The 6,937-nt window shown below is 41.1% G+C and overlaps 1 long non-coding RNA gene across 1 annotated transcript in view; it reads left to right on the top strand.

Moving 5' to 3' along the window:
* LOC111747002 overlaps positions 1–6,937 on the top strand; it is an 11,646-nt gene that overhangs the window by 4,245 nt on the left and 464 nt on the right. The window contains exon 2 of the long non-coding RNA XR_002783353.1: positions 6,879–6,881. This is a non-coding gene — a long non-coding RNA (uncharacterized LOC111747002). The remainder of the gene's footprint in view (positions 1–6,878; positions 6,882–6,937) is intronic.

The following is a 6,937-nucleotide window of genomic DNA, read 5'->3' as shown; positions in this document are numbered from 1 at the left end:
AAGAGAAGCTTGTGGAATGTGGAGCAGTTTGGAGAACAAATGGAATGATTTTTATTTTTAAAGGTTTTAAATGTCTTAAATAAGCAAACATTTGAGAGCGTACTGTGTGCAAGGCACTATGGAGGGTAGAAAAGATGTAAGTTTTTACTCTTTTACTCAAAAGAACTGATCACTGGACTAGGGAGATGGTTAACAAAAAAGGCCAAAAATACACGATAGCATCAATAAATGCCAAATTCTGCAGATTAACTAGGGCGGTAGGAATTCAAGGATGATTCACCACTAGTTGTTTTTATATTTCCTCCACAATGTTCCATATATCCACTGAGAATGAATAAACATAGCTGATGGGGTCACAAATAGCTTGGTGGTGAAATGAATTTTTGATTAATGAATATTTTTTCCCAATGATATTTTAAAAATATTAGAAATGTGTTTTTTGGAAGAAAGTAATGTTTACTCCAAGTCAATAGTCATGCCCTGAACTGAAGTCAATTTCTAAAAAAAAATCTCATGTGCTTAAACATCAAAACAAGGTGGAAATTTTTTAAGGTAGAAAGTATTATTCCAAATAAGTTAAGAAATACAAATACTTTCTTCTCAAGACAACTCCCACACCCAAGGCAGGGCAGTGTGGTGGCTAAGAGCACAGGAGTTGGAGCCAGACCAACTCACTTCCATTCCTGCTCCTTTGCTTGTTAAGTGGCCCTGGGTAAGTACTTAACTTCTCAGTGCCTCGTTTTCTGGGCTACTATGGGGCTACTAAATAATGGGGCTACTAAATAATGCTTACCTCATAGGATTGGTATGAGTATTAATGAGTTTCTATATGTAAGGGAGTGAGAACACTCTGAATATCTCTTTTTATTATTCATTTATTGCTGTGTAACAAATCACCCAATCGCATAATTTAAAACAAGACTCATCATTTATTACCTTTCACAGTTTCTGAGGGTTTGGAATCCAGGAACTCTAAGGTGGGAGATTCTGGCTGGAGATTTTTCATGAAGTTGCAGTCAGATGTGTGCTGGGACTGAGGTCATCTGAAGGCTTAATTGGGGCTAGAGGATCCACTTCCACTCACATGGCTGGCAAGTTGGTACTGGGAGGAAGGACCCAGTTCACCTTCACATGGGCCTCTCCACAGGACCCCTTGAGTGTCTTCATGAAATGGCTGCTGGCTTTCCCCGGAGTAAGATACCTAAGAGACCGAGATGGACCTGCAATGCCTTGTGTGACCTGGTTTTGGAATTATGCATTGTCAGTTCTCCTTTATTTCATTCTTTTTCGATGCAGAAGGGGACCACACGAGGGCATGATTACCAGGAGGTGACCATCAGTGGGGGCCTTCTTGGAGGCTGGCAACCACATTCTTTAAGGAAGCACTATGTTCTATCATGTGACTGATACTAAGTATAGGATACTTAAATACAGAATATTTTTTAAATCATATAGTCCATATAGATATTCAGCATTATTTTCTCAAAGGAGAGTTTTGTTAGGATGACTCCATTATTGTAGCTCACATATCAAGTGTTTTGGTTTTGGTTTGCTTGAAAGCAAAGTCTGAGACAAGGACTTGGGTATAGGGAGTTTATTTAGGAGGCTATCCTAGAAAGCAGGAAGGAGCGAGTGGGGAAAGTGAGGCAGGAAAGAAGGGAAAGCCAATATAAGGACCCATTATGGAGGTTGCCGTTATGGTTACTATGGACTTGATTCCTCTGGGACCTCCCAGAGAAGGCACACAATGCCTCTCAGCATTAGCTGCCTAAAGAATGGGAGGCTAGGGACATTTAAGCTCTGGCTCCCAACTCCCATTTACTGAGGGTTCCCCCTAGAAGGTAAACATCCTCTACATGTCATATCTATATTTGCATTAAGGCTGAGGTACCCCTATGGTGTTGGCGAAGGCTCAGAGATAAAATGAAATCTTGGCTTTTGCTGGAGATAGGATGCTGTCAGTACAAGGTGAGTGTGAGCTCACACAGGTGGGCCAAGGGATGTGATATGGACAACAGAGGCATTTGCTACATTAGGTTTGCAGAGGATGAAGATTAGGTGAATGTGTTAGTTCAGCTCCCCTTCAAAGCAGGTGACAATACAGGATTAGATGCACAAGGAATTTTATGAAGGATATGCCTTGAGGAAAATGGGGAAGGAGGTGGGGAGACTGGGAAAGCTATCAGACAGTGATGCAAATCTGACCCCTGGGGAGGAGAAGAAAGAAAGTTTAGGTAGAAAGAATCTTAGGTTGAGGTATGGGTCTAAGAGTTGCAGCCATACCTCAAGCCCAAATTTGGCCTCAAGCCCAAATTTCCCATCTGAAGGGTCCTGGATTTCACAGGGATGGGCCTGCCCTTGCGTACAGCCTGTGTGAAGCAAGCGCTGTGGTAGGTTCTCCTCACCTTGGCTATCAGACAGTTATGCTCCCTGTGATCAAAGATCTCAGAGGCCCATTCTCATGGTTGCCACAGTTAGTTTTCTGCATGGATAGCAGAGGTAGTTGTTTCATTGCCATTTTTTTCCAAGTCAACTCTGGGAGAAGTAACTGAGTCACTAATACATTAGTATCAACAAATTATCCAAAATATTTTATTCTGTGACAGACAGAAGGAATCTGGGACAGCATGAGGGCATGTGGAATTTGGGTGGATAGTGAGCACTTTAGGAATGAAGTACAAATATGAAGGACTGGGGACCACACTAGGTTTAATTTCCAATTGTGCTCATGGCTCACCTCTGCCTGAAATGGAACAAAAAGAATATTCAGACTCTCTGTAGTGAAATAGTGGGTGAAATGTGCTTGAAATGAGTATTGCTACTCTTCTTCAGCACCATTTCCCCCTACCTCTTGAATATTTTGAAGGAGAGTTTATTATTCTGAATTCTTTGAGAAATTATAAACATGTTGCCCAGATGGCTGGAAAATTTAAGTTAGGAAGAAGGGAAGTAGCTCCAAGATTTTTCAGAGGTCAATCCATGAGCCAACCCATTCAAAATCCTTAGAGCTCAAAGAAGTAAATTTCCTGCTCTCCCTCCCCGCCCATATTATCCCCTCCCCAGCCTAATTGAATTAGAACCTCTGGGGATGGGGCCCAGGAATCTGTACTTTTATGGGCATTTCTGGTGATTTTTGTTAACACTAAAATTTGAGAACCATGAGTTCAAGACTAATTATTGTAGGATAAAAGACATAAAGGCCATAAGTAGGGGAGTTTAACTTCTAACATGTAATAAAGGTCTTCCCTTATCTTCCGTCCTGAGTTCCAGACACCGGCTGCCTCTAACTTCTACCGGTGTCCTGGATATCCTTTCTTGGATCTGTAGAGTGTGTCTCAAAGTTAACAAGTCCATAGCCAAGTTTTAAATCCCCTACCTGGCGCTCCTAAGAGGCTTCTCCACCAGCCTTCCCCACCACGGTTAGTGGCAACTCCATCCTTGCAGTTTCTCAGACCAGGTGCATTCTGCCTCCTCTCTTTCACTCTTCATATCCCTCCAACTCAATCAGTTTCAAAATATAGCCAGAATTTTCTTAACACTTCTCTCTTCCTCCACTGCTTCAGCCCTGTTCTAGTTGCCTCATCTGACTTTAATTATAGCCTCCTAAGAGGTCTCTCTGCCTCTGTCTTCATAACCTGCCCTACCCTCAGCAGTCAAAGTGACCCGCTACTCAAAACTACACAATCTTTCTTTATTTTTATCTTTCTTCAAGTAGGAACCAAAGTTCTTATAGCAGGTCCAGATCAGTCAGGACTCCAGCTACCCACTGACTTCATTTTCTACAACTCATTATTTCCCCCAGTCTGGCTACACTTGACTTCCTGCTATGTTAGAACACATAAACCTACCCCAGGACCTTTGCACTGGTTGTTCTTTCTGCCTAGACCATTCTTCCCTCAGATCTCTGACTAGCTTTCTCCCTTACCTTCTTTGCTTATATGTTACCTTGTCAGTGAGGCCTACTATGACCACTCTATTTAAAGTTGCAACCCCTCACATTCTGGATCCCCTTTACCTGTCTTGACTCTCTTTTCATAGCACTTAGCATATTCTAATATATTAGATAATTTAGTTATTATGTTTATTTCCTATGTCTCTCCAACAGAAGGTAAAATCTATACAGGCAGGGGGTTTGTTCGTTTTGTCCCCTCTGAGATTCCCAGGATCTAGAACAGTCCCTGGCACATGAGAGACATAATTATTTGTGAAATGAGTAACTGAACTGCATGGAGAGAGTTGAGAGAAGGCATGTGTTTTTACAAAATGATTCCCTACATAGAATTTGCATATTCAGATCAAAAGAGGCCTACTAGTTTAGGCCATCCACAGAAACATGCAAATCATTTTGAAATAGCTAACAATAAACTTTTATTCAGTGTGTACTATGTGCTAAGAACTATGCTAAGCATTTTTGCCAGCATTCTCTCTTAAATCATGGGAAGTAGAGGGCCAGAGAGGTTTAGGAACTTGCCCAAGGTCACACAGCTATCAAGTGGCAGAAGCTGAATTTGAACTATAGCTATGTGAGTTCGTAAACTTTGTGTTTAGCCAATACACTGCTGCTTCAGTCTTGACTTTGCTAATGATTCTTAACCTCTATCCCTGCCCCTTAAAAAGATTAGCTTAAAGTTGTGGCTCATACACTATTTGTTTTTAAAAAGGTTTCTCTTGATTATACTAATATCACATCATTGTTTGTTTAGCTAAGGGCTTCTGCTGCCACTTGTAGGACCATGTGCACTTATCCCCGTGCATTTCTTTGATGTTAGAATCTGTTTATCTGTTGGCTTTGCAAGTTCCTAAAGGCAGGTTGAAAGGCTCTTATAACGTCAAAGATTTTCCTCTTTCCTTCCACTGAACTTTAAAACTCTGTAGGGTCCTTCTGAAGACATCAGAGGCTGCCTCATAGTATTCTATTTAATTCAAGTGAACAGAGGAGACTGCTCAACGTAAAGGGTACAGAGGATAAATACACAGTCTTTTCCTTCGCGGGCTCTGGGTGGAGCCAGGGAGAATGATGGAAAACAGGACACAGACAAGAAAGGGGACAGAGATGGCTTTTCTAGGCAGGCGATTGTAGCCAGAAGTAGAATGATTTTGCCCCACGTGAGGGGAGAGCGGTGAGATTTCTCCGGGGGAAATCGAGGTGACGTTTGAGGTGGCCTGACCAAGTACAGGGTTAGCAGATGGAGAAGGGAAAGGAGCTCTCCTCTAGCAGTGAAGAGAGTTCAAGCGATAGGCAGGGCGCTATGTCACACGTCTGTGTGTGTGTGCGTGTGTGCATGCGTGCGTGTGTCAGGGGTGGTGGGCAGGACGGGGCAAAGGGTGGAAGGATGATTGGATTCGAATTGCAAAGAGGCGGGATGAAGTCGGGACGACTCTAGAACCCTAAAGGAAGGTTTTGAACGAGTGGATGCATGGCCTACTTCAGAGCGTGCAGTAGTGGGGGGATGGGGCGTGGGAGTGTGTGTGGTGGGTGGACATCATGGCCCATTGTCTGATCTAATCTGCTTTTCTAGAGGAAACCTGCACAGAGCGGACTATTTCTCACTTACCTTTGTGTGCTTCTCAGTGCTCTGCTTAGAGTAGACAGTGAATACACTTTAAGTAAATGTAAGTTCATACACACACCAATTTATTATTTCTCTGCTTTTTTGGAGGTTTTCTTCTAAGTAAGGCAATAGATTAGGAATAGATTCAGGTACCAGGAGGACGTTTCTGATCTCACAACGACTGAAGGCTGACATGTAGTTGTGGGTGACATGCTTCAGTTTCTGTATACGTTGATTTGCTCGTTGTAAGATGAAACCATTTTCTTCTTGTCCTTTTTCATGGGTTTTATCAAAATTTTGACTGCTCTGAGCATCTTCTTGGTCAGAAAAATGTACAGGACTAATAATGGGACATTTGAAAAGTGGATTAACGTTTGAAAAGTAGATTAACACAGAGATCCAAATGGTCAGTTAGTTGGCTTACAAGTGCCACTGCTTGCATAGAGGTAAAAGGTAAAACAAATTATTTTCTTGATTTCTGCATCTCTTTTAACTTTTCAGCAATAAAACCGATTCATAAACTCAAATAGAAAAAAAGTATATTCTTTAAAGAGAAAGAGAAAAAAGGAAAAGGAAAAACTATGGTTTTGAGGATGGAAATAATTATGATTTTTTGTTTGACTTAACTACAATTCATTTTTAGTGGAAGTGTGAACACTTGCCTACCACCTTTGGTTGATCTTTATGGATTTATTTTCGGGTGGGGGGTGGTGAGGAAGAGAGAGAAAGAGAGAGAGAAAAAGAGACTTTCGGTCATTTAGCTACTTGTCTGAATTAGAAAGTTTATTGTGACACAGAATAAAGATCAGTGAGAAAACAATATTATCCACCAAATGACAAAGCATAATCCATGGCCCAATTGACTTGGCTTGTCACTTAGAAGTAAACTTTGGCCTTTTTCTCCATATGCTGAAGGGTGATCTATTTTCCCATTCTTTTGGTGTCATTTTCCCAAAGCATGAACACTAATTAGCTGATGGTTATAGATGGAATTCTGTCCTATCTAGCTTCAACTGAAGAGATTCTTAACCATTTTAAACTTATTCAGAAATAAAAATTCATTCCAGTCAGCAGATAAATTACATTATATGTTTCGATTATGCTTTGTTTATATTTATTCTAGGTCCTCATTTGTCCTGGGAAAGTACTTTTTTGTATCGTTTTATGGTTTACAAAGCGTGTTTCACCCATTACCGCATGAAAATCTTACTACTCTGTAAGGGAAGGCTTTTTTATTTGATTTGACAGTTAAGAAACCTGAGCTTCTGATATTTCTTGAGATCGCTTGGCTAGCACTTGACAGAGTCATGCCTAGTATTGTTATAGTCTGTCTCCTATAACTAGGATTTGCTCCCTGAAAATGAACTGAGTATAAAACTGCAGTA

Source organism: Pteropus vampyrus, unplaced genomic scaffold (assembly GCF_000151845.1).
Source record: "Pteropus vampyrus isolate Shadow unplaced genomic scaffold, Pvam_2.0 Scaffold208, whole genome shotgun sequence".
In the NCBI taxonomy this organism is placed as follows: domain Eukaryota; kingdom Metazoa; phylum Chordata; class Mammalia; order Chiroptera; family Pteropodidae; genus Pteropus; species Pteropus vampyrus.
The sequence above is the reverse complement of the archived record's forward strand: the minus strand, read 5'-3'. Positions and strand labels throughout refer to the sequence as shown.